This window comes from Sorex araneus, chromosome 2 (genome assembly GCF_027595985.1).
Source record: "Sorex araneus isolate mSorAra2 chromosome 2, mSorAra2.pri, whole genome shotgun sequence".
NCBI lineage: Eukaryota > Metazoa > Chordata > Mammalia > Eulipotyphla > Soricidae > Sorex > Sorex araneus.
The window spans coordinates 351750182-351777912 of NC_073303.1; the positions used below are offsets into that span (position 1 = coordinate 351750182).

Below are 27731 nucleotides of genomic sequence, written 5' to 3' on the forward strand. Positions count from 1 at the left end.
TGAAAAAAAGAAAGAAAGAAATTACAAATAGGGGGCTGAGCGATAGCACAGCGGGTAGGGCATTTGCCTTACACGTGGCCGACCCAGGTTCGAATCCCAGCATCCCATATAGTCCCCTGAGCACTGCCAGTAGTGATGCCTGAGTGCAGAGCCAGGAGTAACCCCTGTGCATCGCTGGGTGTGACCCAAAAAGCAAAAAAAAAAAAAAAAAAAGGAAAAAGAAATTAAAAATAAAATTATGACAAATATGCCTATATTAAAATGTTTGAATGCATTTTCCTACATATGAATATATTAGCTCTGTGACTTCTTAGCTCAGGTTATCAATTTAGTAGAGCCTTACCAATTCCATCCCCAAGTCTTTAGCAATTGACTCAAGACATTTAAAAATAACTCCATTAATCTGCTCATGAGTATAATTATAAACAGACTCTCAAAGAGGCACTATTCTCTTCTTAGAGCATCATTTATATGGAGGAAGACCTGGGTTAAAGCTTTTTCCACCATCTCCCCCAGTCACATAAGTGAAGCTGTTCTTGGTAGTGCGGGAACTTAATAGTTAGGACCAAAGCTAGAGCATGTCCAGAACAAAACCATTTTCCCCTGCCTTGCTATGGATCTTTATTTTATTTCATGTATTTATTTATTTTTTAAATAAATGTATTTATTGAGTCACCGTGAGAACAGTTACAAAGCTTTCGGCTTTAAGTCTCGGTCATACAATGATGAAACACCCGTCCCTTCACCAGAGCACATTTTGCACCACCAAAAAGCCCAGTATATTCCCCATCCCACACCCTCCCTCTGCCTGTGTGGCAGCTGCTTTCCACATTACTCTTTCTCTACTTTGATTACATTCAGTATTTGAACACCAGATCCACCATTATTATTTGGGATTTTTCCCCCCAACACTTAGACCTCCAAAAAGGCAACATTAGACAATTTTTCTTTTTTTTTTTCTTTTTGGGTCACACCTGGGAATGCACAGGAGTCACTCCTGGCTCTGCACTCAGGAATTACCCTTGGTGGTGCTCAGGGGACCATATGGGATGCTGGGAATCGAACCCGGGTTGGCCTCATGCAAGGCAAACTCCCTACCCGCTGTGCTATTGCTCCAGCCGGACAATTTGTTTTCTATTGCTGACTCTGAATAGCATATGATTCGATATGCCTTAAACAATAACGACAAGTCTCACAATGGAAACATTACTGGTGCCCGCATGAGCCGAATTGATGAACAACGGGATGACAGTGCTACAGTGCTATTACTAACTGGAATTCTACAATGTCCAAATTTATACCTTTACTTTGATGGTGCTACTGCCCCTCTTCCCGTTGCCCATCACTCCCAACATATTTCTGTTGTATTTTTGAATCTTTTTTTTCAAATTTCTGTATTTTTTTCCGCTCCTCCACCACTTACTGATTCCTTTCTACTCTAAAATGTTAACAAATATTCCCATGTACTTCATACTTAATTAAGGCTAAATATGAAGTCAAGGCTGCCGGTTTGCCAGCTGCTTCCTAGCTTCCAAATATCTTCAATCTATGGTCACAGAAAAACAAGTCATTTTTAAACGTTTTTTTTCTTCTTTTTTTTTGGGGGGGGAAGAAGGGGGACGGGGGACTTAAGCAGTGCTCAGGAGCCGGGGATGGGAGGACAGCCACTTGTGATTCTCTGTCAAGCAGGCCACTGATTTGATGGAAGGATGTGGTATGTTCAGGCCCTGCGTTGCTGGAGATTTCCTGGACCATCCCAGCAATGTCGAGAACCTACAGGGCTGCACCCAGCAATGCTCATGGGGACCATGTGGGGCCAGGGATGAAACACAGAGTAATATTTAGCCCAGCATACTATCTCTTGGCATAAAATGAATAGATTTTTTTAGAGCTAGGGCTCAATTTAAAATTTAAGCAAACAGAATAGAATGTTACAACAATATCACTTAAAGTGTCAGACACACAAACCATGCACCCTATCAAAAGCCACACAAAGGGCAAGAGAGACAGCTCAATGGGCTGGAGTGTATTCTTTGCATGCAGTAGCTCAGAGGATTGATCACGGCACTGCATGGCCCCTGAGCAAGACTGAAAGAAACCTAAGCACCAAGTCACGAGCAACCACTAAGCACTTCCAAGTGTGGCATTCTTTCAAATAGACATACAGACGAAAAGATTAATTTGAACAGTGGTATGGAATATGGGGAAATTTACAGTAGGATACAACAAGCAGTACAAAACACATATACACACTCACACACACGGGGAAGGGCAGAAAGAGAGAGAAAGAGAGAGAGAGAGAGAAAGAGAGAGGCAGTTTGAATGTAGGATTTCATAACTAGGAGACATGCATTATACTGCTAAGTCACATTGCCAGCATTCCTAGAAAACACTGTTGTATGAACTGCTAATGACGATGTTGCATAATGCAGGGAGAATGAATACCAAATAGTCAATCCTCTGTATCTGAAGTCTCAAATAAATAAATATTTATGGAGTAGATCAAGATCACAAGGGTTAGGTGATCCCTCAATAAAACTTTAAACATGAAAATCAGAACTCTTCTCAAGTGTATGTTTTGCTACATATACCTTGTTTGTAATATAACAAAGCAAAAAATATTGCATACTGGGTCGGTATCAAACTTGAAGAAAATCTAATATGAGGAATTTTTTTAAATTCTGGTGCTCACTTTGACAGCACATATACTAAAATTGGAACGATACAGAGAAGATTAGCATGGTCCCTGAACAAAGATGACACACAAATTCGTGAAGCATTCCATATTTAAAAAAAAAAATTCTGAAACACTCATTGAAAGGAAGAAAAGTAATTATATTCATTGCCAAAAAAGCATGTCTCATTTAATAGATAATTTTCTATAAATTTAATTTAAAATTGAGCTGTCCGGTTCGTATGAATTAGGGTTCCAATCTAAACATTGTTCTAGTTATAAAAATTTCACTGACACCAATATTTAACAAAGAACAATTTGATTTCACTGGTGAGTCATTGCTTTCTCTATCTAGCCTGTGTCGTGTGTTTCTTAATGTGAGTGGAGAATATTTCAACTCGCTGAGCACACGTTCTGCAGGTAGGAGGCTTGGGTTCGATCACCAGCACTACATGGTCCCTTGTACACCGCTGGATGTGCGCCCTCGCCGAGGAAAAATCAAAAACATAATAATGAAGGGAATAGACAGAATAAGAAGATATGTATTAGACAAAAGAGAGCACTGGTTTTAAGAGTAATATGAGCATTGCATTTTCCAAGCACATATCAAAATGGTGGGTTTGGGATGTGTGGTTTTTGTTCAATTTCAGTAGCCTTTGTTTTGTTTTGCTTGGGTTTTGCTGGACAACAATAAAAGGCTCTGGAAGTAGAAACACATGGTGCCCCATGATTCCTGGCTTTGTAGCCTGATGATGGCCATGAACACGCTAATGATGTTAATGACAGTAATAATGTCAATGACAGATGTGGTCAAAACCAGCAAAATGAAAAATCTTATTTTTGAAATGTGCCCTTTTAAATGGCCATTTCTCCTCCCACCCTTCCTCTATTTGACAATAACAGGCAGACAACTACAAATAATTTCAAACTACATTACATTCCTTTCACAGGAGACCACATCTTAAATTACCATTTCTGAACCAAGGTGTCAAGATAGATTCTTTTGTCCATAGCAAATGTGAAGTACTTTAAGATCAATTGCATCATGTGATGTAAGTAGATATTGATAGGAAAAATACTTTGTAAGGTGTGATTTTCACAATAAAACAGAGTATCTTTGAGGGTCTACCCTGAGTGGTGACACTTTTATTTGCTTCGGGGAAGGGATAATAATTAGTTGAAATTTGTACATAAAGCCTTTCAGTTCTGTTCACATCACAGCCCTGTCATGAAAACCTCCACTGCTCCTCATTTTAAATGTTACCACCCCATAAACAAGGAAAGATTCCTGAATTCAAGTCTGTCACTGTCTCACAATCTAAATCTAACAATGTGCTTCTCAATGGCAGAATTGGCACAAAAATCTTTTGTCAAAATCTGGGTCCTGAATTTTTGTTTGAAAAAGATGGTTACCATGGAAAGCTCCTAAAATGTTCTTTTTAATTGCCACATAAAAGAGGAATCGAACCAGAGAATCATTCTACAGTTTCTAACCAAGTATAAAACAGGTATAAACTAGTAATATATCTTTTAAGAAAAAAACAGATAAATAAAACTTCTCTTTCATCAGAGCAATGCATTTAACTGATCATTTCAACATTTTCCATCTCTGAACTCTTTTTTCACTGTACCTGCTAACACATGAAAAAAAAAGAGAAACTGCAAAGGGCATCCAAGCTTCTAAGAATTTATAAGACCAAAAAGGGAGACATTTGGTTATATTCGTAGCTGCAATGGATTGCCAGTCATTTGCAGTGCGCTGAATAAAGGAGGGCCGTTTTCAATTCACACCGGGAAGAGAGAAAGGAGGAATTCTATAGGTAAAAAGGAAAATGTCACATTCACACAAAATACTAAAATACAAAGTTGAGTGAGGGGGGAAAAAGTGGGAAGAAAGGAGAAAGGGGGGAAAAGAAAACTGGGTGTCAGGCGAGTCAGAAAGAGCAGAGAGACTGAATTGAGGTTTTAATTTGAAGAGAAGGAATTAAATTCTCTGGCAGAAAAATAAATCAGGGGAACTTTTATAGGGTGACTAATACATTAATAACCTACAAGGAGAGCTGAGCTCTCAGGTGAAGCCAGTTCAAGGACAAAAGGGCACGTCCCCTCTCCGGATATTGTCAAGGGATCTTCAATGAATTCAGAGTAGAGACACGGAATCCAGGATTCTTAGAGAAGCTCGTCGGCATCCCAAAGTCTCTTGTGTACATCTCTGAAAGGCCTTATTATTGACTAATGAGCTTGTCTGAATCACCTATTTGCTTTATTATTTGCAAGCAAACATACAATTATGCCTGTGCTAATTTGAGATTCCAACTTTTCATTTTTAATGCCGCTTCGTTAAGGCGTAAAGCCTTTCAGTGTTCCTGACAAAAAGGTTACTCTTTATTCTTTTGTGCCTGTGGATTTTTTTTTTTTTCAAAGCGAGCTTCACTGGATGTCATTTTCTCTAGAAACTTTTTTTCCCTCCTTCCATTAGTGGAACAGTCTAATTACTGCATAATCAAAAAGAGAGGCGCGCGCAGCTGCCTGGTTTCACCACATCCACACAATGGTACCGAATGCGTCTTAACAGTCCAGTGAACTGTCAACCGCAAAAGTAATTGGAAATCGGGGGCTATTTCTTCCTGTCTGGTAGTGGGAGTTTCTCTCGTGCTTTGTTAATAGGCAAATCACTCTCGGGAGGTAGGGAGTCTATAGTTAGTTTGTAAAGACTTTTTTTTAATAATGATTTTCTTTTTTTTTTCTTTTTTAAAGTTAAGACACTGCCTGACTCCCTCCTAAAAAAATTTTTTTTTTCAATTACACATTAAATGACTTGGCATTTGAGGTAATGTTATCTAGTGTTAATTCACCTGTTAGGAAATTGCCTCTCTCTAGAACCTAGGGTTAATAGAGTGCAAAAGACCATTCTTATCAAGGGGTGGGAGAAAGGCGATTAATTTACACTATAAATTAAAACACAGAAAATGGAAAGAAAGCAGACTCCGCTCTGGCCTCACTCCTGAAAAGCTATTATGTTTGGTTGTTTTTTATGTTTTTAATTTGTTATTTTTATCCATTTTAGCAGGCCTCTAATCATTCCAGGCAGAACACACAGCATGGATGAAACTATACATGAAAGAATATGCTTCAGGAAGCAAAATTAATTGACATTGCAGGGAACATATTCACAGAGTCCATGGAGTTACAGCTGTGTGGCTTCTATTCACATCACAGTAGAATCATTTGTCTGTTTAATATTTGCAAAAGCCCATTTGAAAAGGAAAACCATGAAGTACTAAGTAGCTTTGTTGACAAGCATGAATCCTCTTTGTCATGTTTGACCTTTAATAAAAATAATGATGCTAATAATGATGAAATCCATTTGTACCACATTCAGAATCCATTGCAAAGCAATGTAGGTCAGAAGCTAGCTTCCATCTATTTAGCCTAGAAATAATTGTTTATAAAATATTGTGCTGCTTTTGGGACTATCAGTTACCATAAATATTTGGAGATTAATAATAATCACTGTCACTGTCATCCCATTGCTCATCCATTTGCTCAAGCGGACACCAGTAACGTCTCCATTGTGAGACTTGCTGTTACTGTTTTGGGCATATTGAATATTCCATGGGTAGCTTGCCAGGCTCTGCAGTGCGGGTGGGATACTCTCGGTAGTTTGCCGGGCTATTCGGGAGTGGCGGAAGAATCGAATCCGGGTCGACGATGGACCATGTCCAAGCCAAATGCCCTACCCACTGTGCTATCATTCAGGCCCATTAATAATAATGAATAAATTTAAAAGATATGTAGACTATTTGTTTTCGTTTTGGGATACAGTCTTTTGTTCCTTACTTCATCTACCTCCAACCACTAAGATGTAAATACTAGGTCTTATCTCATGAGAAATTTTATAAAAGGTACTGATGCTTACTTTTCTTTTCCCCCACATCTGAGTTCAGCCTCCTTGTAATGTGTGGTACCTCCCAGGAGCTCAGACTCAGATGCCTCAACATACATATTAGCATTTATCTCCTCTCCTCCTATCAGTTCTTTTGTTGTCCTTTTCTTTTTTCTTAAGACTCTAACATAGGTCATCAAACATTAAAAGTTGCCCCGGAGAGTAATTTTTTAATATATAAGTCAACTAAATTACAAGTATGATTAATCAAGTGGTCACCATTTACAAGTTTGGTGGCATTGGACATGTTACTAATTTTCCTAAGCCAGTTTCTTTACACGGGATCATTTAGGGCTAAGGATATTGTTTGACTGGCAGAGCATTATGTTTACCATGTGGGAGGCCCTGAGTTTAATCTCTGGCACCTCACACTGCATCATCCCCCATGACCAACAAATATGACTTTGGTAGTTACCTCAAGCACTGGAGGTAGTCTCTGAGGAAAGACAAAAACTGAGCCAGTAACTTATAATGGGCTGGTGAACATAAATAAACATTCCATTGCCTAGCATATAATACATGCTCAATACAGATTCTATATGAGACGTTACTCCCACAGGACAGTATCTCCCATAAAACTAGAATAATACGTATGTGCATGTTTCATTATATTATATTTATTACCATGAATGAAGATATATTACACTAGATTGTCACCATCATATAAAGACCAGAACAACTAATCAATAAACGACAGTTCTCTGCATAAAATATAAGTAAAGATTAAGATGGTTTTCATAACAGAACTTTTTTTTCTGGTTTAGTTTTCTTCTATGATAAAGCATAGACAAAGAATAAATGTTACATGGGTCTGTATAGCATTAGAGACTGTTGAATGTATCACCAGCACTCAAGGAAACATGGTATTGTCTCCAATTCTACACCTGGGATGATCTGAGTTAGAGTTACATAAAAACTGAAAAATAAAATCAATTTTTTTGTTTTAAACAAATAACACAGGGACCCTATGCACCTAAAGACTTTGATTCCAGAGACCTAACGCTTTTGGGCATCCAGCACAGCTTCTAATAACAATGCACTGGGACTGCGAACTAGGCTTCAGCCCTGTGCTGCCCGGGGGTGGAGTTTTTTCCTCCCCACCCTGTCTTCCTGCACGGAAAATGGCGGCGGCGGTGGTGGCGGCAAAACAGCAGAGGCAGCTACCGCATGGCAGGCGCCATCTTTGAGAATCCTAACCCAGAGGTATGCGATTTCTACACTCGGGGCTCCCAGGGACTCATGGGAAGGGGGTGAAACCGGCACGCCCTCGGCCCAGATAAATTCGGAGTTGCTGAGAGGGAAACGGACCCTCTCCGCCTAAAGACTTTGATTCCAGAGACCTAACACTTTCGGGCATCCAGCGCAGCTTCTTATAACAATGCACTGGGACTGCAAACTGGGATATGCAATTTCTGGTAGAATTTTCCCTGGACTTTATACAGAAATCCAAAGCCGCGCAGCCGCGGCCGTGTCAGCACGACTTAACATCTATTATTGTCAGCTATGTGAAAGGGTTCCTTTTGAACAGGTCTGACTTGGGGGGGGGGGAACCCCAAATAATAACAGTAAGTTTTTGTTGAAATATTGAAGGTTATTAATGTAGCAGCAACCTCTCTGGACTGTGAACTAAGCAAAAGCCCCACACCAGCCGTAGCGGTGTGGCGTACACCATACTATGAGGCGTGGGATGGGGGATGAGGGTGAAAAAAAAAAAGGGAAAAAGAAAAAGGAAAAAAAAAGAAGAAGAATAGTTATGTACTTGTAGCAGTGGGGGCTCCATATCTCTTCATTCCCAGCAATGGAAAACTAATTATCAAATGCTTCCTTGGTAGTAGGTCTGTCTCTCTTGGGTGGAAACTCCAACAACTATAGTGAGTTTTGTGTTGAAATATGGAGTGTAATCAAGGTAAAGAGCAAATGAAGTGAAATTCAATTAGTTATACAGTAGGGGGTAGGGGGGTGGGGGCGGGGGGTATACTGGGGTTTTTGGTGGTGGACTATGGGCACTGGTGAAGGGATGGGTGTTTGAATATTGTATAACTGAGACCATAAACCTGAGAACTTTGTAACTTTCCACATGGTGATTCAATAAAAAGATTAAAAAAAATAAACAAGAAACACATTTTGTTACACAAAGAAATAAATTTGTTACACAAATTACACAAATAACCTTTTGCATCTATTCCATTCAATCTATTTATTGAAAACAGTGAGAATGTTCTTTATTTATTTAATCAACATTTTATGTAATCAATGTATCACAAGCAAAAAAATGTAAAGCCTTCACATATGGGAAAATTACCTTTAAAATAGTAGAAAAATAATTAAGGGGATCTGGAATGAAGCTTTTATGACAGGGCTCCTGTTTAGTATATAGAAGACTCTGGTGTGATCATGAGCATCACAAAAAGAACTAGAGAAAGACAAGAAAGAAAGAAAGAAAGAAAGAAAAGAAAGAAAGAAAGAAAGAAAGAAAGGAAGGAAGGAAGGAAGGAAGGAAGGAAGGAAGAAGGAAGGAAAGGAAGGAAGGAAGGAAGGAAGGAAGGAAGGAAGGAAGGAAGGAAGAAAAAGAGGGAAAGAGGGAGAGAGGGAAAGAGAGAAGAAAGGAAGAAAGAAAGAAAGAAAGAAAGAAAGAAAGAAAGAAAGAAAGAAAGAAAGAAAGAAAGAAAGAAAGAAAGAAAGAAAGAAGGAAGGAAGGAAGGAAGGAAGGAAGGAAGGAAGGAAGGAAGGAAGGAAGGAAGGAAGGAAGGAAGGAAGGAAGGAAGGAAGAAAAGAGAGAAAGAGGGAAAGAGGGAGAGAGGGAAAGAGAGAAAGAAAGAAAGAAAGAAAGAGAGAAAGAAAGAAAGAAAGAAGAAAGAAAGAAAGAAAGAAAGAAAGAAAGAAAGAAAGAAAGAAAGAAAGAAAGAAAGAAAGAGAGAGAGAGAAAGAGAGAGAGAGAAAGAAAGAAAGAAAGAAAGAAAGAAAGAAAGAAAGAAAGAAAGAAAGAAAGAAAGAAAGAAAGAAAGAAAGAAAGAAAGGAAGAAGGAAGGAAGGAAGGAAGAAGGAAGGAAGGAAGGAAGGAAGGAAGAAAGGAGGAAGGGAAGAAGTGAGGAAGTTAGGAAGGGAGGAAGGCAGAAGGAAGGAAGAAAGAAGGACAGAGAAGAGAAAGAGAGAAAGAAAATTTAGGAACAAGGATATACATGTATATCAAATAAACAAAGAAAAATAATTGTATAATGAAAAAATCTTTGTAAAAGATTTTTTAAAGAAAATAAATTTGAATTTAACTCTCACTTATTTGCTGTGCCTACTTTAGATACATCATTATCCTTTCTCATCTCAATTTTCTTGTTTTTAAATGGAAAATTATAATATGTCTCTGCATATTCTCATGAAAATTAGAATAATAAATATTCTAAGCACAGTTATACAATCAGCAAAAAGCAGTGGTGGAGGTATCATTGGTGGAGATGGTAGCAAAAAGATACAAGTAGCAAAAGGAACAGACCAGTCAGTGGGGAGTCATATTTAAGTACAGACTAAATACAAATTAGGAATGTCTTACTGTAAGAAAAAACAGTATTGTAAAATTTACTTTTAAAGCGTATAATGGAAAGGGAAAAACAAATTGCCAATAAACATTTTTTAAAAGTTCACTTTTACTACTGATCAGGGAAATGCAAATTAAATAATGAATCCCATTATGCACACATCAGACAGGCAAAATACTGAAAGTGTGACAATATCAGATGCAGGGGAGATGTGGAAAACAGGATCTATGAGACACACTTGGGAAAACAATTTGCAGAATTTAGTTAAAAAGCTGCAGGTCCTCTACTGCTCTCCAGTGGCATTTCGCCCCTGGAGAAATTCTCCCTCTGAACCTAGGGACAAATGTATAAGCATTGCTTGTAATTAAAAATATATAGTAAAGTAAAACTAAGTATCTCTCATGAGTACGGCTATAAAGAGGTGGTATATTTGTTATAAGGAATGTAGTAGAACATTTAAAATGAGTGAATGAATCAATGCTACATGTATCAATATGAATAAAACTAAAAATGAGAAAATTGTGCTGAATATATATAAATGTATATGTTCATAACTTTACATTTGCTCTGGGAAATGCAAGAACATAAAATGATGCACAATAGGTTCAGTATGGAAATTTTTCCAGGGATGGAAATGAGAAAAATAGAATTAGGCAGGAGTTCAGAGCCTATAATACTTCATTTTTAAACATAAATAAGAAACAAATAGGGCAAACAGAAAAGTATTTTTAATTTGGTATAATTTATGCAGGAAGAACTATACACTCATATTATATAGATAGATTTTTGAAATTAGTGTCACCATCTTTAAAATGAAGTGAATAAACCAGCTAATCTCCATGTTCCCTTCCAGCCAAATAGCCCATAGTTCCAAGATAAGAAGGACTTATAATGATGAGGCCATCCAGTCTCTGTTGATGTTGATGTCTCTGACACAGAAAGAAGGACTCATTTTCAATTTAAGAGAAATAAGAGTCCCAGTAAGCCAGATAGTGGCATAAGGCGATTGATCAATCGATCAACTGATCAATAGATAGATAGAATTGAAAGACCAGAAACAAACCCACATATCTATAGTAAACTGAATTTTCAACAAGTCTACTAGGACCAATCAAGTAGGATAACTAGCCACTCAATAGAAAGGAATGGAAATTTGGACCAATATCTTAGACACTAATAAAAATTTAACTCAAATATATCACAGATCTGTATGTCAGAATTATAACTATAAAATTCTTTAAAAATAGGAACATTTATGACCTAGATTAGTCAATATCTTAGTAGATGTAGCATCAAGAGGATAAAAACAAAACATACATATATTAGATTTAATTCACTATCACTGTATCACTGTCATCCTGTTGCTCATCGATTTGCTCGAGCAGGCACCAGTAACTTCTCCATTGTGATACTTCTTGTTACTGTTTTTGGCATATCGAATACTCCATGGGTAGCTTGCCAAGCTTTGCCATGTAGGCAGGATACTCTCAGTAGCTTGCCGGGTTCTTTGCGAGGGATGGAGGAATCGAACCCGGGTCGGCCATGTGCAAGGCAAACTCCCTACCCGCTTCAGATGGTGCTATCACTCCATCCGAAGTATTTTTCTGTTTTCAAGAATATCATTCAGAAAGTGAAGAGAGTGTCAGGAATGTAGCTCAGTGGTAGGACACCTGCTCTGATTGTGTGAAGCCCTGAGCTCGATCCCCAGCACCATCTGAAAATAAGCAAAAGGAGAAGTTGGGGAGCTGGCTGAAATAGTGAAGCACAATGTTGAGATCCTGAGCTCAGTCCCCCTCATCTCCACACTGAGCTCTGCTAGAGACGGTTCCCATTAAAAACAAATACAAAAGTTGTCCATAAAATGAGAAAAAATATTTTCAAATCATATGTCCAGTGTGAGATTTATATCAAAAAAAATCTAAAGAATCCTTCGAGCCAAGATGTGATCCCGAGATGTGATCCGCAGCTGTACGAGCATGACTCCAGAGGCCAGCTAAACTACTTTTGGTATGGGCAGCTCCTTGCAGAATGTCTCCAGACTGAGAACTAAGCCGAGGCCCCATGCCTGCCCAGGAGGGGAAAGGTATTTCTCTCTCTTGTCTCTTCCTTGCCGGGGATGAAGGGCGTGGCGACTGCCATATTATGACAACCACAGATGAGAGTTACAAGCTTGCAATGATCCAATACCTAAAAGAAATCTCCCTGGACTTAGTTGCTAAAGTAGAGAAATCCAAAACCACGCGGCTGCAGTATCCTATATGGTCCCTGAGCACCACCAGGAGTAATTCCTGAGTGCATGAGCCAGGACTAACCCCTATACATTGCTGGGTGTGACCCAAAAAGCAAATATAAATATATATATATATATATATATATTTGCTTCATATAGCCTCTTTGTACACTTTTATATATGTATGTACAAAGAGGCTATATAAAGTGGATATGCAAGTTGGTACGACCACTTGGAAAACAGATGTTTTCCAAGTGGTCACTTGGCACAAGGAGCTGCCAAGTGATCAAGGAACTCCACGTCTCAGTTTCTACTCCAAAGAATTGAAAGCACATGTCCGCACAACTCTTGTTATGTCCACACAATTCTGTGCACAAGTGTCAAAGCAGCATTATTCTCAATACCTGAATAAAGGAAACCATCCAAATTATATCAGCTGAGGAGTAGATCAATAAATAAAGTGTAATCACAGAATGACATATTTTGCTATAAAAATAGTATGAATGAATGAAAACACATCCAATCATATGAATCAACATTAAAAATCATTGTGTTGGGTGAAATAATTTAAACCAAAAGGTAATATATGATATTTATATAGTATCTTCTTTATATAAATTGGTAACTTGTCCAGAATAGGCAAAATCTTTAGAAGAGAAAGTCGATTATTAATTGCCAGGGATAAGAGAATGAGAAAGGAAAAATGTGGAGTGATGGTTAATAGATACAGGGTTTCATATTGAGGTTATCAAAATTTATTACTGATATATATTTGAGATGAATTACTCTGATTATATTGAACTCTGAATATATTGAAAACTACTGATTATTCCCCTAAAAAAGGATACATTTTATAGTATGTAATTTATATCTCAATGAAGCTGTTGTTTAATTTTCAAGGGAAACATTTCTGTTAAGATTCTTAATGAACATCTTATAATTATTACAATTATTAGAATTTTCTTGAAAAGCTCTAAGAAAAAACATGGGAGCATTGTTAAAGAGGGGGTCCCAGAAAGAATATGTTTCAAATTCTTGATTTTGTGACTTGATGCCTTTAGACATTTCTTCTTTGAAGATATGAGATTGGCTCATAGAATTTTATATTTTTCCAGCTTTATTTAATAATAAACCTAAGACTTCTGTTATCAAATATTGATTTTTCTTCTGTTTCCCTCCTGGCTTTTATTTTTAAATACAAAATGCATTCTCTTTTTCATCAGACTGTGAAAAAGAAGAACTTAGTGGAAATCAAAATTCAATGGTGCACAGTCACCAATCATCATTAAGGAAAAATTGTTCCTTAAAGCAAAATATTACAAAATAGCTGAAAATATTGTACAAAAAATAGTATGTTTCTAAGCCTCACTTTGTTTTCCTTAATTGCATTTAATAAAAGGATCTCCAAATTTTTTTTTTTGGCTCTTTGGGTCACACTCGGTGATGCTCATGGGTTACTCCTGGCTCATGCCCTCAGGAATTACTCCTGGCAGTGCTCAGGGGACCATATAGGATGCTGGGAATCGAATCCAGGTTGGCCAGGGGCAAGGCAAATGCTCTACTCACTGTGCTATTGCTCCAGACCCAGGATCTCCAAAAATGTTTTATTTTCCTAATTTATAGAGCAGAGAATAGTGAACATGTCCACCTTTCCTCCATCAAATGGTGTCAGCATTGTAAGTACTCACTCCCTGAATACTGCATTGATGTCCTGAGTCTCCGGTCCTCTCAGGCGGTCAACAGTCACCTCTTTTTAGGCATTGCAAAAGGCCTCCAGTGAATTCTTCACAGATTACCGTGGGGGTTATCTCACTTAAAAGCCCTACATCAAGTTTCAAGGAAGCAAACTCTTCATCAGACAAAGAAGAAAGAATCTTTTCAGAAGAAAACTGAAATGAGACAAGAGTCCTGCATTCCTATAAACTCTACTGCCACCTCAAACCAGTTCGACTGTTGGTGATAGACTCTTGAGTCCAACCCTTATTTCTCACAAGGTGGATAGATTATTGGAGATTCAGTGCTGAGAAATGAATGAGTTCTATGCTCAGTCTCAAAGAGATTCACGGGAGTTGGAATGAGTATACCGGGACTCTATTCTCATTAAGCACTCACAGAAGGACACATGTAGCAGCACCGATCATGACAAGAATCCCTTTTCCCAGTACGTTTCCCATCATACTATGGTTCTTTCCTTATATATGGGAATGTAGGAGTGGGGAGAAGCTGAGAATGAGGGAGTAGAGGGAGGTAGAAACAGGATCCTTCACACTGCGTTATATCTGTCTTAAACATAAGCAGAATAGGGATTAATTAACATAATATTAAGCTTTGTAATCTTCCTTAAGAATACAATTGAAATGAATTAGCACACTTGAACAAGCAGAATCAGGTTGATCAAACAGGATTATATTTTCTCATGCACCATCTTTCATCTTTGTGCCCCTGATGTGGTCTTTGTTTCTTTCTAGTTTTCACTAAAGAATGAAAACCAAAAACCTTAGGAGAATATTTTAACCAAAACAATTGGCAACATGTTTTTCTACTTCTTCTGACTTCCAAACTCTTCACTGTTAAGACAACTGAAACAAAACTTTAATAGCCATTGCTTCTGCCGGGGTATGAAATACCAGATTGCTAAAAGCTAGAGCATCATAACAGGTATTTTTGAACATCAAGTTTTCTGATTATTTTTCAGTCCAGAGATATGCTACACAGTTGAACTTCACTGCAGTCTTGTTTCTAAGCAAATTCTCTATTTATTACAGAAATTTGTGGGGAGAAACAAAGCTAAATTTAACACTTAAGGCTATTGCATGTCCCAGATAATATTGCAAACATTTTGAGTTATTGATCCCTGAGATTATATGGAAGATAAATTTTTAATAATCTGTTAGAAATATAGCATGAGACAGAACTACAAATTAGTTTACTTATATTTCAACTTAAATTGTTTTCATAACAACCTAACAAACCTGACTAATATAGATGGTTAGTTTAACTGTGAGTTTCGGAATATTTTCTGGGAAAAGAATCTGCCAAAGCTGTGAGAAGTACTTTGAGCAGTTCATCGTTATATATATTTGGGGGGAGGCTAGTCTTTTTCATTTTTTTCTCTCTCTGCTGACTTTTTAAGTTTCTATTGGTGCAGAAATATTCTTTCTGTGTGTTCCTTACACAGACCGGTCATTTCCAGATTCTCCTATTATAGATCAGGAGGAACAACCTTTTGGTGTTGGTGAGAGAAAACACCCCACACTTATCAAACCAGCTCTAAGTACACACAGAGATACTGAAAACTGCTGTAATCAAGGATCCTCCCAAATGGAGACAATCTTATTGGCGGGCTTGGCTCACCAGGAGTCGCCCAGTAGAGAGAGTGGATAAGTTAACTAACTAACTGCATTTTATATGACAATGATGAGATAAGTTATATGATAAGAAAATAGGAAAATTACCTTGATAATTTTGAATAGATTAGATCAAGGTCAACACAGATCATAATTAGATTTTTGATATATTCTTAATACATATAATCAAGACAAATAGACAGTAGAAAATATACTTTGGTAAAATTAACTGTCATTTTAAAGAAAATAAAATATAAAGAAAATTTTGGTAAATCATATAACTAACAATGGTTGTTTCTTGTCTTAAATACTTGAAAACTTGAATACTGTGTGGATAAGCAGGAAAAGAAGTTCAAGCTGTATTAAATATAAAAAAATCATAATGAAATCAGTTTAATAAATTTACCAAAACTTAAAAATAAAAACGCAGAGACTTTATAACTTTGGTAACTCAACAATGCCCTCTCTTGAGTCTATAGTGGGAGCCTTCTTCATTTTAAAATATTTAAATCAGAATGGGCTATTCTTTCAACCAATGGATAATGTACTTTCTCATATATTTTTTATTTGAATTCTTTTCTTTCTTTTGGACCACATTTACAAGTGCTCAATAATTCTAGGACTGGGCTCCTGGTTGACTCCTGGAGTTGCTCAAGGGACCATGCAGTGTCAGGACTAGTTTGGGGTCTTTATCCTATAGACCCAATGTTCTTTGGCAGTGCTCAGGAGACCAGGAGGTGCCGGGGGTTTAAGCTGAGCCTCTAGTATGCATAATATTCTCTCAGTCCTTTGAGTGCTCTCTCCAACCCTCATTCAGAATTTTTTGTCTTTTTTTTTTTTTTTTTTTACCTAATCCTACAAGAAATGATACCTTGATGAGGTGAAGAGGGAGCTAGTCTGGTGTTCTACAATTATAATACTGGGCTTGGAGGAATAGCACAGTGGCTTAGGGCATTAGCTTGCAGAATAATGTTCTAGTGTCCCACATATGCCAAGTGAGATCCTGGCTGCTCTGTAGTTTGAAGCTGACAGTTGTGCTATCTGCAAACCCCCCCCTCCACCCGCTGGTGTAGGTTGTGGCCTCACCAGAGCCAGGGGGGTTAAGCACTGCCTAACAGAATGCAACTTCCTGTGAGCACCACAAAGAAATAAAAAGAGTTGCAAAGTGTCACAGCCAGGAAGTGTGGCATTCGCAAACATGTGAGAATACAGCAGTGACTGTGACCAACACCACAGCCTTATCTTGTGTGCCTTAATTAAGAATGTGACCCTGGGGTTGAATAGTATAGAGACATTTCCACTTGCCTTGCATGAGGAAAACCCAGGTTTGATCTCTGGCACCCCACGTGGTTCACTGAGCCCACCTGGAGTGTAGAGCCAGCAGTACGCTCTGAGTACAGCCAGGTATGCTCCCCCCCCCCCTGCAAAAAAATAAAAATAAATAGAAAAGAAATGAAAGGGGAAAAAAAGAAAAGGAAAGAAAAGAGAAGAAAAGAAATAAAAGGAAAGGAAGGGAAGGGAAGGGAAGGGAAGGGAAGGGAAGGGAAGAGAAGGGAAAAAGAAAAGAAAAGAAAAGAAAAGAAAAGAAAAGAAAAGAAAAGAAAAGAAAAGAAAAGAAAAGAAAAGAAAAGAAAAGAAAGAAGAGAAGAGAAGAAAAGAAAAAAAAGAAAAGAAGAGAAAAGAAAAGAAAAGAAAAGAAGAGAAAAGAAGAGAAAAGAAAAGAAGAGAAAAGAAGAGAAAAGAAAAGAAAAGAAAAGAAAAGAAAAGAAAAGAAAAGAAAAGAAAAGAAAAGAAAAGAAAAGAAAAGAAGAAGAATGGGAGAAAAGTAAAAAGTGAGAGCATGTGCTAGCACCACAGATGAAAGAGTGAAAACCTCAGTGAATGCTTAGACTGAGCTTACGACACCACAACCTGATGTTTAATCCCCTACTAAGGCCACGGCTACAAAAGACATATAAGCACTACTGGCAGGCATGTGCCTACCCTGTTAGTCACAGCGTCAATGACAACAATGAAATGGGGAAGACATTTTTAAAAATTAGAAACACAATTAATCGGAGCTGGAGCAATGGTTCAGCAGTAGGCCACTGACTTGCATTCTGCAGACCTGAGTTTGATGCCCTGCACTTCATATGGTTCCCCAAACACCGCCGGGATGATTCCTGAGTGAAAGCCAGAGTGACCCCTGAGCACAGCCAGGTATGACCCAAAGGACACAACAAAGCAAAATGAACTCATCATTTCCTTTAGAGTCCTTGAGAAAGGACTGAGACAGCATGAATCTTTGATACATTGATTTGTTTTTGGTGAGGGGGTAACACCTGGGGCCACTCCCAGCTCAGCACAGGGTTTGGCAGTCACATCCAGCAACGCTCGGGGAGTCATGCAGTATTAAGGATCAAACCTGGGCCCATGGCTTGCAAAACATGAGCGGAGCCCGTTGAGTCAAGTTCCTGGCTCCAGTTGATGGCTTTCTAATGTTCGTGAATGACAACAGAAAGCATCATTTGATTCAGGCTGAAAAGACAGGTGGTTGGCACATGCATGTCTTCTCAGTTCTCATGTCTTCCTGTGGAACAATGTGGCTGCCTGAGGAGCACAGTTCCACCGTAAAGGGCCTCGAAGAGGAGGGTCTTGCCCAAAGCTGTATCGCCTTCCGGCCATCCATTGCATTCAGTGAATGGGCACATAGTCTGATTTCAATACTAAAGCTGGTACTTTGAGACAGCCTTTCTAGGGCTTCTGAACTAAGCAGCATACACCGTCGTATGAAAAGATGATCTTTTTATAAAGTCAATTCTTAATTGCTTACTCATCTGAATAATTTCCTATTTCAGCGTAATGCCAAACACTATCGGTCAAATAAACGGTATATGTAATTGATGTAGTCTTTGCTGCCGTCACTGAATGAGAGATTCAGAGCTCGTGTTTGCTTTTAATTGACGTCACTTTGGTTGACACCACTATGCTTTAGGAATATGGGTTAACACTTCCTCAAAAGTCCATTTCCAGGGGCTGGAGCAATAGCCAGCGGGTAGGGCATTTGCTTTGCACACGGCCGACCCGGGTTCGATTCCCAGCATCCCATATGGTCCCCTGAGCACCGCCAGGAGTAATTCCTGAGTGCAGAGCCAGGAGTAACCTCTGAGCATAGCCAAGTGTGACCCAAAAAGCCAAAAAAAAAAGTCCATTTCCAGATCACACACCACCCAGGTCCGAATGAGCCTCTCCCCTTTGTATCCCTCCCACCTCAAAATAACCTCAGTTCCCCTGTCAGAATCTAAGGGTTTGTTTCTGTGTTATCTAGTCATTTACTTCTCTCATAGACACTGTGACTCACATAGTTGTTTACGTATGAGTGAAATAATCTGTCCTTTGTCTTTCTCTCTCTAGCTTATTTCACTTCTTCTCTTAAAGTTCTACTTATGTTCAGCACTCATACTTTCAAATAAGTATATTTTCTTCAATAAGAAACAAAACTACACTAAAGTAGTTAAAGACTCCATTTGCACAATTTTTATTGACATCTCTTTTTACCATATACTCATATCAATGTTCGTGTTCCCTACCGAATGCTTAAGTCTTAAGGGGGAAGATAATTTGCCTTTATTCACTTTTGTGTCATCTGAATCTTTTACTGTGCTCAGAACAGAATACAGTAGATGTTTAAGAAATGTTAATTGGATACAGAAAACACAAGTGCTTCTATATACAACAAAATTTCAAAAGATGAAAGAATGAAGGAAAAAGAGAAAAAAATATTTTCTGAAAGAAGCCTGAAAATGAGTAGTTTAAGATTTTAATACAATCCCAAGTGGATTTCTGCCTGCCCTGGGGAGTGCCTTTGGTATAAAGAACAATAGAGATCATTAAGCAAAATGATGTCCTTTCTCTCTTGTCCAGATGTGTTTGCTCTTTGAGCTAATTCCTATAATCAGAAGGGGGAGTGGATTCTGTGCACTTATTTAATATTCATTCAGCTGTTCAGTCAGTAGGTTTATGATTTTCACATTTATTATAATAATGTTTTACTCCCATTCTATTCCTTCTTTGGGGGACTGTAATTACACACATATTATCTTGAGCCCCTGAGATTCATGGTTTTCCCCACTTTGCTTTGTCTCTTTTGTTTAGTTGAGGTGAATTCTATTTGGTTTTATTTGTTTGTTTACAGTGCCAGGGACTGAAATCAGGACTCATATAAGGTCCTAGCACTATGCCACATTCTTGCTCAAGGTAGGTTCTATTGACCTATCTTTCAGTCATCTGACTTTACTTAATTTGTCTTTATTATTAGTTTGATTTTCATACATTAATTTAGGTATTTTTTTAATCCCTAAAGGATCAATATCCATAGACCAGGGATGTGATTCATGTTTAAGTTATGAAATTTGCGAGCATGAAGACTGACACTGCAAACAAACACAAACAATAAATCCCAAATCCTAATATAGCTAATTATGAAATTGGTGCATTAGAAAGAAAGTTAACTAGACAATAGGCTGGAGTGATAGTATAGCAAGTAAGGCATTTGCCTTGCACGCAACAGAATCAGGTTTGATCCCCGGCATCCCATTGGTTTCCCTAAGCACCGCCAGGAGTGACTCCTGAGGCTGATTCAAGAGTAACCCCTGAGCATTGCCTGGTGTGACCCAAAAAGAAATCAAATAAATAAATAAATAAGTAAACAATTCACAAATCTTTTTGAGATATAAATTGGGAAACTGGGGATGGGGAGAGTTCAAAAAAGAGTCTGAGCACGTGCTTATGGACAGGAGGCATATCCAATGCCAGGGATAATCCAGGCGGATTGTAATTAAGGCAGAACTCAAACCCAGGAAGGCCTCCTGCATGCAGAGCATAAGCTCCAGTCCGCTGAGCTACTTCTCCAGTGCATTTATCCCTAAATTTGAGTTTCTATGGGCCATATTTTCTAGTAACTCATTTAAACTATGCCACCTGGAAGTCAACTAAAACAACGAGGAGGTTGAAAATATAAATATACAGACACAGAGTTCTCTTAGCGGTTAACTGTAACCATAAGAGCTGGTTTTAAAGAAAAAAACATGTAGGCTGCCAAAAATTGTTTAAAAAAAAAGCTACAGTGGCTGAGGTAATGAGTCAAAGAGCTAGGGCCCAGGTGATATATGTTGAATCCCTGGGCTAGCTCTGGTAAACACCCCTGGGACTGACCTCCCTCCCTAAGTTTTTGTCATTGATTTAATTTTCAAAAAGTCTTTCCTCTTTACACCAACTTAGAAGCTTCTCTTTAAATCTGCATCTCAAAGAAGATAGGTGGGAGCATAAAATTTTGCATCATAGAAACAGACTCTTTCTTCTTAGATAGTGAAGATCTTTTGCTATTTCTAAATTCCTAGAGGAGATTAGGATGAATAGACAGGTTTCTGAAACCTTTGACCCTGGGAAAGACTTCATTTGTAAGACAAAAGTAGTCTAATTCCTCAAAAGGATTGGACTATAGTCTATTTGATATTAGACGTTTTCTATGCCCATTCAATTATATTTTTCTAATACACTTTGATATCAAAGAGGTCCCAATATATGATAGAAATGAAGATTCTCATACTCTGGAGTAAGTGTATCATTCAACGACCCATTCTACCTATTCAATTATCTATCTTTCAAAAGTTTGCAGTTTTGTGTTTTCAAGATTTCCTTAGCAATAACTTTTACCTTAGGGCAATGTGATTTTTCCTTCTTAGAAGAACACAAAAGACAGAGCCTGGAGGCTTCCATACCTTTGCACAAATCTCAGGGCTAGAGCAGCCCAGGGAATAGTTTCTATCCTTGAGGTTGAATAGAACAGCACTTCAAGGCAAAAGAAGACCTGAATTAGAAACCACTCAAACACAGAAGGGTGTGGGGGGTGGAGATTTTATACCCCCACTTGCAGCACCAGAGACCAGAGTAAGCATCACATCCTCTGCCTGTAGCAGTGAACTGTCAGGCGTAATCTGGTTTCGCAAGTACTGCACGGAGTGACCTGGGGCTCCCTGAAGACTCTTTATTGTTGCTGTTGTTGTTGTTATTATCATTATTATTATTATTATTAATGACTCACCATGAGGGTACAGTTACAGAGTTCCGTGCTTGTGTTACAGTCATACATTACTCGAGTACCCATCCCTCCACCAGGGCCCATTCTCCTCCACTGATGGCCCCGGGGTCCCTCCCACCCCCCATTTTGTCCTCCCCAACCCACCTCGCCCCTGTGATAGGGAATTCCTTTTTGTTCTCTCTCTCCTTTTGGGTACTGTGGTTTGTAATGGAGGTATTGGGTGGCCATCGTGTTCAATCTATAGTCTGCTTTCAACCCACCTCTCCCATCCCGAGTGGATCCTCCACCACACTTTAGTTGGTGTTCCCTTCTCTATCTGAGCTGCCTTTTCCCCCAGCAGGTGAGGCCAGCTTCCAAGACATGGAGCAAATCTCCAGGTACTTATTGCTACTATTCTTGAGTGTTAGTCTCCCATTGTGTTGTTTTATATTCCGCCTATGAGAGCAATTTTTCTTTGTCTGCCTCTTTCTTTCTGACTCTTTTGAATCCCCTGCTGGCACTGCTCCCGAGTGGGTGATGCTGGCCTGTTGATGATACATCAGGGGGTTCTCCTGGAGGTGAGAGAGCTTTGGAGACATGGCCTCAGGGGCAAAGGACAGTGCCAAAAGGGGCACCAGTCCCCCATAATTTGGGACCACTGCTCCTCTACTACAAGCAGTTCTGCTTGGCTCAGCTCTGTCCCCCTTGCTACTAGGCATTGTTAATTGAGTTACCTGCCACCCTTTGTTGTGTCACCCATTGCAATGCTTCCCTGGCTCATGGACCCCAGGATAATCACCAGTCCTGTGCCTGTGTTAAACTTCTCCTTCGGGCTCCACTTTCCCTGCATTGTTTCCCGGTCTATCATCATCCCCCTGATCTAGGCAGGCAGAGTAGGGAAGGCCCGTCCCATATCACTGTCTGTGGCACTGTCCTCCGTTGTTCATCCATTTGCTCGAGCGGGCACCAGGAACGTCTCCATTGTGAGACTTGTTATTGTTGTTTTGGGCATATCAAATAAGCCAAGGGTAACTTGCCAGGTTTTGCCGTGTGGGCGAGATACTCTTGGTAGCTTGCCAGGCTCTCTGAGAGGGATGGAAGAAATGAACCCAGGTCGGCTGCATACAAGGCACTGTGCTATCGCTCCAGCCCTACATCATGGCAATGAAATTTCTGGGAAATAAAAAAGCCACCAGTCCTAAGCCTGATCCAACTTGTGGATACAGAAAGCAAGACCTGATAAGACTATCTTCAGCAGTTACCCTGAGAAGACTGGACACCCTCCCTACAGAAAGGGCCTGAAGGAAATCACTGGAGAACCCTCAATTTCTTCCTTGATTCTGGATAACACTCAGCTAGTCAAGACCAGAGAAGCCTGGACCCATCCTCCGAGAGAAGATCCAGCAGGAAAAAAGGTCAAGAAAAGGAGTTTTCAAAAAGGATCATTGACCACTTTCAACTCCATCCCATTGGCAACAACCTCTTATCTAGCTCTCACATGGTGTGAGGGGGGAAGGGCACAATTAGAGAAGACCAAGTGGACCTCAGGTGTGGCTTGACAGCCACCTCGCAGGGCTGGCGGGGCTCTGGCCCGTCCTGTGCAAGGGCTCAAGGCAGACTCTCAGTTCTAACCTTCCCAGATGGCCTTGGGGTGGCAGAGGTGGATCCGAGAAAGTGACCCTCTCTCTCCTCTCAGCCTCACATAAGCCACCCGTGGGGGTCACCTATTTCACCCCCTTCTCTAGCCATTGCTTTCCCCTATATCGTGTCTGTGGAATTAGAAATAAAAGAGTTAATTATTATCTGGTGATCTATTATTGTCTGGTGATCTGTCTGCAACCCATTCCTCGTGTATCAGCTGGGGAATATCTATCAGCCCCAAACACAGCAGGGAGCACCATCACCACTGGATGGCAACTGACTCAGACAAGACTCTTTGAATGATATCTCTCCCCCACCAAAAAAAAAAAAATTCCATAAGAAAAGGAATGTGGTTCAATGATAGAACACATACTTTGCAGCCAGGAGACCTGGGTTTGATCCCCAGCACCACTGAATGAATATACATACATGTATACAGCAGGTAGGGCATTTGCATTGCATGCGGCTGACCTGGGTTCAATTTCTATGTTCCTCTTAAGAGAACCCAGCAAGCCACCAAGAGTATCTCACCTGCAAGGCAGAGCTTGGCAAGCTACCCCTGGCATGTTCAATATGCCAAAAACAGTAACAAGTCTCGCAATGGAGATGTTACTGATGCCCACATGAGCAAATTGATGAGCAACGGAATGACAGTGATACAATGATGTGTGTGTGTGTGGGGGGGTTGGTTGGTTTGCTTTTTGGCTATGATCAAGTATGGTATCTGTTCTTATCTTTGTACTACCCAAAACATCCTCTGAGAACAATACATCAAACAAATTTTTGGAGCTGGGAGATGAAATAGGAGCTTACTCCATCCACCCACAGACTAACCTGATATTACAGTACCTTCAGGAATGATGCACATACTCCAAAGAAGCATAAATAAAACGTAGAAACGTCATTATAAAAACACCAAATGGTGGCATCCACCATCCTACCATCGTATTTAGTTGTGACAGTTGCATGCATCCATCTGCTGGCTGAGCTGAGAAAGATCCATCACAAAACACCTAAATTGCAGCATTTTACACATCCATAAACAAAACTGAGCCTGTGAGGTGATGCTGAGTTTTGGGGTCTCAGTAGCCAGCCTGAGACTTTGACTAAACCCTCTGTCCCTGAAAGCAAGAGCCGGCTCTGTTTACAGGGGCCCAGGGGCCCTGCATTCGACACACTCCAGCATTCCACACACAGGCACTCTGGCTAAGGAGACAATGGGATGAGGGGCATGACAGTTAACATTTGCCTGAGCTAGTTAATCTCGCCCTGAGATTGGGGAATACAAATCATCAACTAGCATGTGTACTGAGCTCGATGAGATAAGTGTGATACATGTGTAGAATTCTGCGCTCCCCCCCCCCATTGTGGGCATAAACACCCCAGTGTAAGTGTCAATAAATGGAGATTGCTTGACCACCAGACTCGCCCACTCTGCTCGGTGACCTTCTTTCTGGGTTTCTTTCTAGGCGGCAGGAGTCCTGAGGTGAGCATAGGCCAGGGCAGAGGCTTCTCCCATTCCCACTCCCTCTCCCATAGGGAGTAAGTCCGGCGACTTCGGGGCTCATATTCCAGTGTGCCAGGGTCGACTGAGAACAAAGTCTCAGGAAGGATACTGATAGAAAAGCAGGCCAGATCCTCTCTTCTTTTTTTTTTTTTGTTTTTTTTGTTTGTTTGTTTTTTGGGCCACATCAGGCGATGCACAGGGGTCACTCCTGGCTCATACACTCAGGAATTAGCCCTGGCGGTGCTTGGGGGACCATATGGGATGCTGGGATTCGAATCTGTGTCAGCCGCATGCAAGGCAAACGCCCTACCCACTGTGCTCCAGCCCCTCATATCCTCTCTTCTTAAAAAATTAAATGAACAAACAACTTTCTTTAAAGAAAGGAAAATCCTAAAAGAAAATCTCAAATGTTATAGCAAAAGAAAATGGGATGGAAACTATCTTTCATTCAGAGGGAGAGTGAAGGTTCTGGATAGAACAAAAACCAGGGGCAAGCAATATTAAGAAACTGATTTCTCAGTCCCAAACAGTTGCCTCCGTAGGTGCCAGCTTTTCTCTTTCCAATCCTCATTTTTCAAATGAACCTCGAAATAGAAAAGTCTAGCACTGCTTGCCCCAAACCAAACAAGGCTTGAAAATTATGTCTCAGCTTGCTCTTCCAACCTGCGTGATCCCTTAAACACATATTTTGCTTACTTGTTTCTGTTTAATTGCCTGCTTCCATTCTGGAAAAGGCTGTAGTTTCCTTTGAATACACACTTCTTTCTTCTTTCTTTCTCTGTCCTCACATATTTCTAAATAAGTTTCAATAAAAACATCTTGCTTCACACACACACAAAAAGGAATGTAAGAAAAATAAAATTATGTCTCAAGGAATTAACAGAAGAGAATGAAAGCAATTACTTTCTTGGGGTTGAAAACCCCATGCTGAAGGCTATGTTATCAGAAAGTCAAATGGGAAATACGTAAAAAGTATTTCCACCAGCAGGAAAGATAGTAGTATTTTTTTTATTTGTTGGGAATACCAGAGCAGATATAAAAAACAAACAAACAAACAAACCCCCTTTGATTTTCATAGTACAGTGACAAGAAACCCAAATGAGAATGAGAAAAGTAAACTTCTAGAAAAAATTCTTTTTTTTTTTCCGGTACAATAAGGAAGAAAGGGAATGAATAACTCTGACAATTATAGTCATGCAGACCTCAACTGAAGATTGGGATGCTCTTGTAGGAAACACTCATTATGCTGCCAGAGAGTCAGAGAAATTGAATTAAATTCAAGTGGAGCTGGGTGGGACATGATACCTAGTTCTGTCTGTAACTTTGAATTGTGGGTTGTCCTGGCCCCTCATAAAATTGCCATAACTTTTAAATAAAATAAAAATTTTTTTACTACATAGAAAAAACACTGGCTTGGCTCTTCACACGCTACCTGTCAGAATGCAAGGTTCGACCAGTGGAAAACCAGCAGGACCGTTCTGTTGCACAAGAAGGGAGACATCCATGATATTGGCAACTATCGCCCAATCTGACTGTTGTCCGTTGTCTACAGTTATTCACTAGAGTCATCCTGAATAGGATTGGCAGAATACTGGATGAAGGACAAAAAGGAAGCCAGATTCCGAAAAGGAGTCAGCACAATCAACCGTATCCACACAGTGACCAAGCTCACTGAGGTTTTGAGAGAGTTCAAAATGCCGCTCTGTCTAATGTTCATCGATTTAAAGAAGGCCTTTGATTCTGTTGAGACTGAAATGGTCACCAAAGCCCTAGTGAAACAGGGTGTTAAAACTCAGTACATCAGGATCCTCCTCGAGCTGTATTACAGATTCACCATCAGGATCTCACCATTCTACAAGGAAGTGATCATCAACGTAAAGAGAGGGGTTTGGCAGGGCAATACCGTTTCACCGAAACTCTTCAATGCCACCCTCCAGAATATCATGCCACGACAGGTATGGGAAACAAATGGGAGTGAAGATCAGCAAGTACACCACCTCCGCTTCACTGGTGACATCGTTCTAATAACACCAAACATTAGCCAAGTGGCACAAATGCTGGCCAACTTTGATTGTGAGTGTGGAAAAGTCAGACTGCAGCTGAATCTCACAAAGACAATGTTCATGAGAAATGGACTAATTCCTGACATTCCATTTGCTCTCAACAGAAGAGACATCCCTGAATGCAGAAGCTATGTGTACCTAGGATGAGAACTCAACGTGACAGTGACAAATCACCTGGCACCCTGAGCTGCGCAGGAGGAAGAGGGGTGTGGAACGCCGTCAAGAGCATCAAAGAAGTTGTTAAGAGGATGAAGAACCTCCAGCTCCAGGCACATCTCTTCCACTCCACCATTCTTCCTGCACTAACATGCCTCAGAGACCTGAGCCCTATGAAAACAGGATGAAATTGCTATTCGGGTCTCCCAAAGAGGAATCAAAAGAGCTATGCTTGGAATATCTATCACGTTTAACTCAAGTGAGAAAAGGAACCCGGAGTTCTGACCTTTCCTCGATGATCAAGAATCAGGGACTCTATCTCATTTTCCAATGTGTCGAAAATCCGATGGGCCAGACATGAAATGCAATTTGGAAATGACTTCTGGACTAGAGCTGTTACCGACTAGATTCCACGGGATGTCAAAAGAATGCCTGGCCACCCACCTATGAGATGCTCTGACTTCTTGGTCCAGACCCTGAATGAACAGTTTGAAGCTCTTTGTGTTCCTGGAGTGAGCAGATGCTATTGGGCTACACTAGCACTCAACAGGGATGAATGAAGATGTTACTGGCCCCCCA

The 27731-nt window shown here is 39.8% G+C and overlaps 2 non-coding genes across 2 annotated transcripts; both read left to right on the forward strand.

Moving 5' to 3' along the window:
- The first annotated feature begins 2684 nt into the window (after positions 1-2684).
- On the forward strand, positions 2685-2791 carry LOC129402802 (U6 spliceosomal RNA). Its single transcript, XR_008628844.1, has one exon. It is a non-coding gene; the product is annotated as a U6 spliceosomal RNA (small nuclear RNA).
- Positions 2792-24110: 21319 nt separating this feature from the next.
- LOC129402678 (U2 spliceosomal RNA) lies at positions 24111-24297 on the forward strand. The gene has a single exon (XR_008628775.1). It is a non-coding gene; the product is annotated as a U2 spliceosomal RNA (small nuclear RNA).
- Positions 24298-27731: the final 3434 nt, after the last annotated feature.